A 12698-nucleotide genomic window follows, 5' to 3' on the forward strand; every position below is an offset into this window, starting at 1 on the left:
ATTTTCTGCACCCTCGAGAACATCGGACACGATATCTATATTGATGAAAACATAATTGTTTGCGGCAACCCTCTTGGATTTCAAAAATGATCACAGTATTGTTCTCTGCACCCTCGAGAACCTCGGACACGATATCCATATTGCTGAAATCATAATTTTGTGCGGCGGCCATCTTCGATTTGTAAAATGATTACAAAATCGTTCTCTGCACCCTCGAGAACATCGGATACGATACTCATAATGTAGTTATCATAATTTTGAGCGGCGGCCATCTTCGATTTGAAAAAGGATTACAAAATCGTTCTCTGCACCCTGGAGAACCTGGGATACGATATCCATAATGTAGTTATCATACTATTGAGAGGTGGCCATCTTCGATTTGAAAAATGATCACAAAATCGTTCTCTGCACCCTCGAGAACCTAGGATACGATACCCATAATGTAGTTATCATAATTTTGAGTGGCGGCCATCTCGGATTTCAAAAATGAACACAAAATCGATCTTTGCACTCTCGAGAACCTCGGATACGAAACCCATATTTTTATGATCATAATCTTGCACGGCGGCCATCTCGGATTTAAAAATGATCCCAAAATTATTTTCTGCACCCTCGAGAACATCGGACACGATATCTATATTGATGAAAACATAATTGTTTGCGGCAACCCTCTTGGATTTCAAAAATGATCACAGTATTGTTCTCTGCACCCTCGAGAACCTCGGACACGATATCCATATTGCTGAAATCATAATTTTGTGCGGCGGCCATCTTCGATTTGTAAAATGATTACAAAATCGTTCTCTGCACCCTCGAGAACATCGGATACGATACTCATAATGTAGTTATCATAATTTTGAGCGGCGGCCATCTTCGATTTGAAAAAGGATTACAAAATCGTTCTCTGCACCCTGGAGAACCTGGGATACGATATCCATAATGTAGTTATCATACTATTGAGAGGTGGCCATCTTCGATTTGAAAAATGATTACAAAATCGTTCTCTGCACCCTCGAGAACCTAGGATACGATACCCATAATGTAGTAATCATAATTTTGAGTGGCGGCCATCTCGGATTTTTAAAATGATTCCAAAATTGTTTTCTGCACCCTCGAGAACCTCGGACACGATATCCGTATTGCTAAAATCATAATTTTGTGCGGCGGCCATCTTGGATTTGAAAAATTATCACCAAATCACTCTCTGCACCCTCGAGAAACTCGTGTCAGATATCCATATTGCTGAAATCATAATTTTGTGCGGCGGCCATCTTGGATTTGAAAAATGACCACAAAATCGTTCTCTGCACCCTCGAGAACCTCGGACACGATATCAATATTGCTAAAATCATAATTATGTCCGGCGGCCATCTTGGATTTGAAAAATTATCACCAAATCGTTCTCTGCACCCTCGAGAAACTTGTGTACGATATCCATATTGCTGAAATCATAATTTTGTGCGGTGGCCATCTTGGATTTGAAAAATGATCACAAAATCGTTCTCAGCACCCTCGAGAACCTCGGATACGATACCCTTAATGTAGTTATCATACTTTTGAGCGGCGGCCATCTTGGATATCAAAAATGATCACAAAATCGTTCTGTGCACTCTCGAGAACCTCGGATACGATACCCATATTTTTGTGATCATAATCTTGCACGGCGGCCCTATTGGATTTGAAAAATGATCACAAAATCGTTCTCAGCACACTCGAGAGCCTCGGATACGATACCCATAATGTAGTTATCATACTTTTGAGCGGCGGCAATCTTGGATTTGAAAACTGATCACAAACTCGTTCTCTGCGCCCTCGAGAACCTAGGATACGATACCCATAATCTAGTTATCATACTTTTGAGCGGCGGCCGTCTCGGATTAAAAAATGATCCCAAAATTGTTTTTAGCACCCTCGAGAACCTCGGACACGATATCCATATTGCTGAAAACATAATTGTTTGCGACAGCCCTCTTGGATTTCAAAAATGATCACAGAATTGTTCCCTGCATCCTCGAGAACCTCGGACACGATATCAATATTGCTAAAATCATTATTTCGTGCGCCGGCCATCTTGGATTCGAAATATTATCACCAAATCGTTCTCTGCACCCTCGAGAACCTCGGATACGATACCCATAATGTAGTTATCATAATTTTGAGCGGCGGCCATCTTGGATTTCAAAAATGATCACAAAATCGTTCTTTGCACTCTCTAGAACCTAGGATAGGATACCCATATTCAAGTTATCATTATTTTGAGCGGCGGCCATCTCGGATTTAAAAATGATCCCAAAATTGTTTTCTGCACCCTCGAGAACCTCGGACACGACATCCATATTGCTGAAAATATAATTTTGTGCGGCGGCAATCTTGGATTTGAAAAATGATACCAAAATTATTTTCTGCACCCTCGAGAACCTCTGATACGATACCCATAATGTACTTATCATATATTTTAAGCCGCGGCCACCTTGGATTTGAAAAATGATCACATTTCTGCTCCCTCGAGAACCTCGGATACGATACCCATAATCTAGTTATCATACATTTGAGCGGCGGCCATCTTGGATTTGAAAAATGATCACAATATCGTTCTGTGCACTCTCGAGAACCTCGGATACGATACCCATAATGTAGTTATCATACTTTTGAGCGGCGGCCATCTTGGATTTGAAAAATGTTCACAAAATCGCTCTCTGCACCCTCGAGAACCTCGGATACGATACCTATAATGTAGTTATCATAATTTTGAGCGGCGGCCATCTTGGATTTGAAAAATGATAACAAAATCGCTCTCTGCACACTCGAGAACCTCGGATACGATACCCATAATGTATTTATCATAATTTTGAGCGGCGGCCATCTTGGATTTAAAAAATGATCACAAAATCGTTCTGTGCACTCTCGAGAACCTCGGATACGATACCCATATTTTTGTGATCATAGTCTTGCACGGCGGCCCTATTGGATTTGAAAAATGATCACAAAATCGTTCTCAGCACACTCGAGAGCCTCGGATACGATACCCATAATATAGTAATCATACTTTTGAGCGGCGGCCATCTTGGATTTGAAAAATGATCACAAAATCGTTCTCTGCACCCTCGAGAACCTCGGATACGATACCCATAATGTAGTTATCATAATTTTGAGCGGCGGCCATCTTGGATTTCAAAAATGATCACAAAATCGTTCTTTGCACCCTCGAAAACCTAGTATACGATACCCTTAATCTTGTTATCATACTTTTGAGCGGCGTCCATCCTGGATTTGAAAAATGATCACACAATCGCTATCTGCACCCTCGAGAACCTCTGATACGATACCCATAATGTAGTTTAACATACTTTTGAGCGGCGGCCATCTTGGATTTCAAAAATGATCACAAAATCGTTCTGTGCACTCTCGAGAACCTCGGATACGATACCCATATTTTTGTGATCATAATCTTGCACGGCGGCCCTATTGGATTTGAAAAATGATCACAAAATCGTTCTCAGCACACTCGAGAGCCTCGAATACGATACCCATAATGTAGTTATCATACTTTTGAGCGGCGTCCATCTTGGATTTGAAAAATGATCACAAAATCGCTCTCTACACCCTCGAGAACCTCGGATACGATACCCATAATGTAGTTTATCATACTTTTGAGCGGCGGCCATCTTGGATTTGAAAAATTATCACAAAATCTTTCTCTGCACCCTCGAGAACGTCTTATACCCATAATGTAGTTATCATAATATTGAGCGGCGGCCATGTCGGATTTAAAAATGATCCCAAAATTGTTTTCTGCACCCTCAAAAACCTCGGACACGATATCCATATTGCTGAAAACATAATTGTTTGCGGCAGCCCTCTTGGATTTCAAAAATGATCACAGAATTGTTCTCTGCATCCTCGAGAACCTCGGACACGATATCCATATTTCTAAAATCATAATTTTGTGCGGCGGCCATCTTGGATTTGAAAAATTCTCACCAAATCGTTCTCTGCACCCTAGAGAAACTCGTGTTCGATATCCATATTGCTGAAATCATAATTTTGTGCGGCGGCCATCTTGGATTTGAAAAATGATCACAAAATCGTTCTCAGCACACTCGAGAGCCTCGAATACGATACCCATAATGTAGTTATCATACTTTTGAGCGGCGTCCATCTTGGATTTGAAAAATGATCACAAAATCGCTCTCTGCACCCTCGAGAACCTCGGACACGATATCCATATTGCTGAAAACATAATTGTTTGCGGCAGCCCTCTTGGATTTCAAAAATGATCACAGAATTGTTCTCTGCATCCTCGAGAACCTCGGACACGATATCCATATTTCTAAAATCATAATTTTGTGCGGCGGCCATCTTGGATTTGAAAAATGATCACAAAATCGTTCTCAGCACCCTCGAGAACCTCGGATACGATACCCTTAATGTAGTTATCATACTTTTGAGCGGCGGCCATCTTGGATATCAAAAATGATCACAAAATCGTTCTGTGCACTCTCGAGAACCTCGGATACGATACCCATATTTTTGTGATCATAATCTTGCACGGCGGCCCTATTGGATTTGAAAAATGATCACAAAATCGTTCTCAGCACACTCGAGAGCCTCGGATACGATACCCATAATGTAGTTATCATACTTTTGAGCGGCGGCAATCTTGGATTTGAAAACTGATCACAAACTCGTTCTCTGCGCCCTCGAGAACCTAGGATACGATACCCATAATCTTGTTATCATACTTTTGAGCGGCGGCCGTCTCGGATTAAAAAATGATCCCAAAATTGTTTTTAGCACCCTCGAGAACCTCGGACACGATATCCATATTGCTGAAAACATAATTGTTTGCGGCAGCCCTCTTGGATTTCAAAAATGATCACAGAATTGTTCCCTGCATCCTCGAGAACCTCGGACACGATATCAATATTGCTAAAATCATTATTTCGTGCGCCGGCCATCTTGGATTCGAAATATTATCACCAAATCGTTCTCTGCACCCTCGAGAACCTCGGATACGATACCCATAATGTAGTTATCATAATTTTGAGCGGCGGCCATCTTGGATTTCAAAAATGATCACAAAATCGTTCTTTGCACTCTCTAGAACCTAGGATAGGATACCCATATTCAAGTTATCATTATTTTGAGCGGCGGCCATCTCGGATTTAAAAATGATCCCAAAATTGTTTTCTGCACCCTCGAGAACCTCGGACACGACATCCATATTGCTGAAAATATAATTTTGTGCGGCGGCAATCTTGGATTTGAAAAATGATACCAAAATTATTTTCTGCACCCTCGAGAACCTCTGATACGATACCCATAATGTACTTATCATATATTTTAAGCCGCGGCCACCTTGGATTTGAAAAATGATCACATTTCTGCTCTCTCGAGAACCTCGGATACGATACCCATAATCTAGTTATCATACATTTGAGCGGCGGCCATCTTGGATTTGAAAAATGATCACAATATCGTTCTGTGCACTCTCGAGAACCTCGGATACGATACCCATAATGTAGTTATCATACTTTTGAGCGGCGGCCATCTTGGATTTGAAAAATGTTCACAAAATCGCTCTCTGCACCCTCGAGAACCTCGGATACGATACCTATAATGTAGTTATCATAATTTTGAGCGGCGGCCATCTTGGATTTGAAAAATGATAACAAAATCGCTCTCTGCACACTCGAGAACCTCGGATACGATACCCATAATGTATTTATCATAATTTTGAGCGGCGGCCATCTTGGATTTAAAAAATGATCACAAAATCGTTCTGTGCACTCTCGAGAACCTCGGATACGATACCCATATTTTTGTGATCATAGTCTTGCACGGCGGCCCTATTGGATTTGAAAAATGATCACAAAATCGTTCTCAGCACACTCGAGAGCCTCGGATACGATACCCATAATAAAGTTATCATACTTTTGAGCGGCGGCCATCTTGGATTTGAAAAATGATCACAAAATCGCTCTCTGCACCCTCGAGAACCTCGGATACGATACCCATAATGTAGTTATCATAATTTTGAGCGGCGGCCATCTTGGATTTGAAAAATGATAACAAAATCGTTTTCTGCACCCTCGAAAACCTAGTATACGATACCCTTAATCTTGTTATCATACTTTTGAGCGGCGTCCATCCTGGATTTGAAAAATGATCACACAATCGCTATCTGCACCCTCGAGAACCTCTGATACGATACCCATAATGTAGTTTAACATACTTTTGAGCGGCGGCCATCTTGGATTTCAAAAATGATCACAAAATTGTTCTGTGCACTCTCGAGAACCTCGGATACGATACCCATAATGTAGTTATCATAATTTTGAGCGGCGGCCATCTTGGATTTGAAAAATGATAACAAAATCGTTTTCTGCACCCTCGAAAACCTAGTATACGATACCCTTAATCTTGTTATCATACTTTTGAGCGGCGTCCATCCTGGATTTGAAAAATGATCACACAATCGCTATCTGCACCCTCGAGAACCTCTGATACGATACCCATAATGTAGTTTAACATACTTTTGAGCGGCGGCCATCTTGGATTTCAAAAATGATCACAAAATCGTTCTGTGCACTCTCGAGAACCTCGGATACGATACCCATATTTTTGTGATCATAATCTTGCACGGCGGCCCTATTGGATTTGAAAAATGACCACAAAATCGTTCTCAGCACACTCGAGAGCCTCGAATACGATACCCATAATGTAGTTATCATACTTTTGAGCGGCGTCCATCTTGGATTTGAAAAATGATCACAAAATCGCTCTCTACACCCTCGAGAACCTCGGATACGATACCCATAATGTAGTTTATCATACTTTTGAGCGGCGGCCATCTTGGATTTGAAAAATTATCACAAAATCTTTCTCTGCACCCTCGAGAACGTCTTATACTATACCCATAATGTAGTTATCATAATATTGAGCGGCGGCCATGTCGGATTTAAAAATGATCCCAAAATTGTTTTCTGCACCCTCAAAAACCTCGGACACGATATCCATATTGCTGAAAACATAATTGTTTGCGGCAGCCCTCTTGGATTTCAAAAATGATCACAGAATTGTTCTCTGCATCCTCGAGAACCTCGGACACGATATCCATATTTCTAAAATCATAATTTTGTGCGGCGGCCATCTTGGATTTGAAAAATTCTCACCAAATCGTTCTCTGCACCCTAGAGAAACTCGTGTTCGATATCCATATTGCTGAAATCATAATTTTGTGCGGCCGCCATCTTGGATTTGAAAAATGATCACAAAATCGTTCTCAGCACACTCGAGAGCCTCGAATACGATACCCATAATGTAGTTATCATACTTTTGAGCGGCGTCCATCTTGGATTTGAAAAATGATCACAAAATCGCTCTCTGCACCCTCGAGAACCTCGGACACGATATCCATATTGCTGAAAACATAATTGTTTGCGGCAGCCTTCTTGGATTTCAAAAATGATCACAGAATTGTTCTCTGCATCCTCGAGAACCTCGGACACGATATCCATATTTCTAAAATCATAATTTTGTGCGGCGGCCATCTTGGATTTGAAAAATTCTCACCAAATCGTTTTCTGCACCCTAGAGAAACTCGAGTTCGATATCCATATTGCTGAAATCATAATTTTGTGCGGCGGCCATCTTGGATTTGAAAAATGATCACAAAATCGTTCTCAGCACCCTCGAGAAACTCGGATACGATACCCATAATGTATTTATCATACTATTGAGCGGCGGCCATCTTCGATTTGAAAAATGATCACAAATTCGTTCTCAGCACCCTCGAGAACCTAGGATACGATACCCATAATGTAGTTATCATAATTTTGAGTGGCGGCCATCTCGGATTTCAAAAATGAACACAAAATCGATCTTTGCACTCTCGAGAACCTCGGATACGAAACCCATATTTTTATGATCATTATCTTGCACGGCGGCCATCTCGGATTTAAAAATGATCCCAAAATTATTTTCTGCACCCTCGAGAACATCGGACACGATATCTATATTGATGAAAACATAATTGTTTGCGGCAACCCTCTTGGATTTCAAAAATGATCACAGTATTGTTCTCTGCACCCTCGAGAACCTCGGACACGATATCCATATTGCTGAAATCATAATTTTGTGCGGCGGCCATCTTCGATTTGTAAAATGATTACAAAATCGTTCTCTGCACCCTCGAGAACATCGGATACGATACTCATAATGTAGTTATCATAATTTTGAGCGGCGGCCATCTTCGATTTGAAAAAGGATTACAAAATCGTTCTCTGCACCCTGGAGAACCTGGGATACGATATCCATAATGTAGTTATCATACTATTGAGAGGTGGCCATCTTCGATTTGAAAAATGATCACAAAATCGTTCTCTGCACCCTCGAGAACCTAGGATACGATACCCATAATGTAGTTTTCATAATTTTGAGTGGCGGCCATCTCGGATTTTTAAAATGATCCCAAAATTGTTTTCTGCACCCTCGAGAACCTCGGACACGATATCCGTATTGCTAAAATCATAATTTTGTGCGGCGGCCATCTTGGATTTGAAAAATTATCACCAAATCACTCTCTGCACCCTCGAGAAACTCGTGTACGATATCCATATTGCTGAAATCATAATTTTGTGCGGCGGCCATCTTGGATTTGAAAAATGACCACAAAATCGTTCTCTGCACCCTCGAGAACCTCGGATACGAAACCCATAATTTAGTTATCATACTTTTGAGCGGCGCCAAATCGTTCTCTACACACTCTAGAACCTCGGATACGATACCCATAATGTAGTTATCATACTTTTGAGCGGCGGCCATCTTGGATTTGAAAAATGATCACAAAATCGTTCTCAGCACCCTCGAGAACCTCTGATACGATACCCATAATGTAGTTATCATATTTTTTAGCCGCGGCCATCTTGGATTTGAAAAATGATCACATTTCTGCTCCCTCGAGAACCTCTGATACGATACCAATAATGTAGTTATCTCTTATTTTGAGCGGTGGCCATGTCGGATTTAAAAATGATCCCAAAATTGTTTTCTGCACCCGCAAAAACCTCGGACACGATATCCATATTGCTGAAAACATAATTGTTTGCGGCAACCCTCTTGGATTTCAAAAATGATCACAGAATTGTTCTCTGCATCCTCGAGAATCTCGGACACGATATCAATATTGCTTAAATCATAATTTTGTGCGGCGGCCATCTTGGATTCGAAATATTATCACCAAATCGTTCTCTGCATCCTCGAGAAACTCGTGTACGATATCAATATTGATGAAAACATAATTGTTTGCGGCAACCCTCTTGGATTTCAAAAATGATCACAGAATTGTTCTCTGCACCTTCGAGAACCTCGGACACGTTATTCATAATGTTGTTATCATACTTTTGAGCGGCGGCAATCTTCGATTTGAAAAATGATCACAAAATCGTTCTCTGCACCCTCGAGAACCTCGGATACGATACCCATAATGTAGTTATCATAATTTTGAGCGGCGGCCACCTTGGATTTCAAAAATGATTACAGAATCGTTCTCTGCACCCTCGAAAACCTCGGATACGAAACCCATAATTTAGTTATCATACTTTTGAGCGGCGCCAAATCGTTCTCTACACCCTCAAGAACCTCGGATACGATACCAATAATGTAGTTATCATACTTTTGAGCGGCGGCCATCTTGGATTTGAAAAATGATCACAAAATCGTTCTCAGCACCCTCGAGAACCTCTGATACGATGCCCATAATGTAGTTATTATATTTTTTAGCCGCGGCCATCTTGGATTTGAAAAATGATCACATTTCTGCTCTCTCGAGAACCTCTGATACGATACCAATAATGTAGTTATCTCTTATTTTGAGCGGTGGCCATGTCGGATTTAAAAATGATCCCAAAATTGTTTTCTGCACCCGCAAAAACCTCGGACACGATATCCATATTGCTGAAAACATAATTGTTTGCGCCAACCCTCTTGGATTTCAAAAATGATCACAGAATTGTTCTCTGCACCCTCGAGAACCTCGGACACGATATCCATATTGCTAAAATCATAATTTTGTGCGGCGGCCATCTTGGATTTGAAAAATGATAACCACATCATTCTCTGCACCCTCGAGAAACTCGTGTACGATATCCATATTGCTGAAATCATAATTTTGTGCGGCGGCCATCTTGGATTTGAAAAATGACCACAAAATCGTTCTCTGCACCCTCGAGAACCTCGGATACGAAACCCATAATTTAGTTATCATACTTTTGAGAGGCGCCAAATCGTTCTCTACACCCTCAAGAACCTCGGATACGATACCCATAATGTAGTTATCATACTTTTGAGCGGCGGCCATCTTGGATTTGAAAAATGATCACAAAATCGTTCTTAGAACCCTCGAGAACCTCTGATACGATACCCATAATGTAGTTATCATACTTTTGAGCGGCGGCAATCTTGGATTTGAAAACTGATCACAAACTCGTTCTCTGCGCCCTCGAGAACCTAGGATACGATACCCATAATCTAGTTATCATACTTTTGAGCGGCGGCCGTCTCGGATTAAAAAATGATCCCAAAATTGTTTTTAGCACCCTCGAGAACCTCGGACACGATATCCATATTGCTGAAAACATAATTGTTTGCGGCAGCCCTCTTGGATTTCAAAAATGATCACAGAATTGTTCCCTGCATCCTCGAGAACCTCGGACAAGATATCAATATTGCTAAAATCATAATTTCGTGCGCCGGCCATCTTGGATTCGAAATATTATCACCAAATCGTTCTCTGCACCCTCGAGAACCTCGGATACGATACCCATAATGTAGTTATCATAATTTTGAGCGGCGGCCATCTTGGATTTCAAAAATGATCACAAAATCGTTCTTTGCACTCTCTAGAACCTAGGATAGGATACCCATATTCTAGTTATCATTATTTTGAGCGGCGGCCATCTCGGATTAAAAAATGATCCCAAAATTGTTTTCTACACCCTCGAGAACCTCGGACACGACATCCATATTGCTGAAAATATAATTTTGTGCGGCGGCCATCTTGGATTTGAATAATGATGTCAAAATCGTTCTATGCTCCCTCGAGAACCTACTATACGATACCCATAATCTTGTTATCATACTTTTGAGCGGCGGCCATCTTGGATTTGAAAAATGATCACAAAATCGCTCTCTGCACCCTCGAGAACATCGGATACGATACCCATAATGTAGTTATCATACTTTTGAGTGGCGGCCATCTTGGATTTGAAATATGATCACAAAATTGTTCTCTGCACCCTCGAGAACCTAGGATACGATACCCATGATCTAGTTATCATACTTTCGAGCGGCGGCCATCTTGGATTTAAAAAATGATCACAAAATCGTTCTAAGCACTCTCGAGAACCTCGGATATGATACCCATAATGTAGTTATCTTACTTTTGAGCGGCGACCATCTTGGAATTGAAAAATTATCACAAAATCGCTCTCTGCACTCTCGAGAACCTAGGATACGATACCCATAATGTAGTTATCATAATTTTGAGTGGCGGCCATCTTGGATTTGAAAAATGATCACAAAATCGTTCTCAGCACCCTCGAGAAATTCGGATACGATACCCATAATGTATTTATCATACTATTGAGCGGCGGCCATCTTCGATTTGAAAAATGATCACAAATTCGTTCTCAGCACCCTCGAGAACCTAGGATACGATACCCATAATGTAGTTATCATAATTTTGAGTGGCGGCCATCTCGGATTTCAAAAATGAACACAAAATCGATCTTTGCACTCTCGAGAACCTCGTATACGAAACCCATATTTTTATGATCATAATCTTGCACGGCGGCCATCTCGGATTTAAAAATGATCCCAAAATTATTTTCTGCACCCTCGAGAACATCGGACACGATATCTATATTGATGAAAACATAATTGTTTGCGGCAACCCTCTTGGATTTCAAAAATGATCACAGTATTGTTCTCTGCACCCTCGAGAACCTCGGACAGGATATCCATATTGCTGAAATCATAATTTTGTGCGGCGGCCATCTTCGATTTGTAAAATGATTACAAAATCGTTCTCTGCACCCTCGAGAACATCGGATACGATACTCATAATGTAGTTATCATAATTTTGAGCGGCGGCCATCTTCGATTTGAAAAAGGATTACAAAATCGTTCTCTGCACCCTGGAGAACCTGGGATACGATATCCATAATGTAGTTATCATACTATTGAGAGGTGGCCATCTTCGATTTGAAAAATGATCACAAAATCGTTCTCTGCACCCTCGAGAACCTAGGATACGATACCCATAATGTAGTTATCATAATTTTGAGTGGCGGCCATCTCGGATTTTTAAAATGATCCCAAAATTGTTTTCTGCACCCTCGAGAACCTCGGACATGATATCCGTATTGCTAAAATCATAATTTTGTGCGGCGGCCATCTTGGATTTGAAAAATTATCACCAAATCACTCTCTGCACCCTCGAGAAACTCGTGTACGATATCCATATTGCTGAAATCATAATTTTGTGCGGCGGCCATCTTGGATTTGAAAAATGACCACAAAATCGTTCTCTGCACCCTCGAGAACCTCGGACACGATATCAATATTGCTAAAATCATAATTATGTCCGGCGGCCATCTTGGATTTGAAAAATTATCACCAAATCGTTCTCTGCACCC

The sequence above is a fragment of the Leptidea sinapis genome, chromosome 33 (genome assembly GCF_905404315.1).
Source record: "Leptidea sinapis chromosome 33, ilLepSina1.1, whole genome shotgun sequence".
In the NCBI taxonomy this organism is placed as follows: domain Eukaryota; kingdom Metazoa; phylum Arthropoda; class Insecta; order Lepidoptera; family Pieridae; genus Leptidea; species Leptidea sinapis.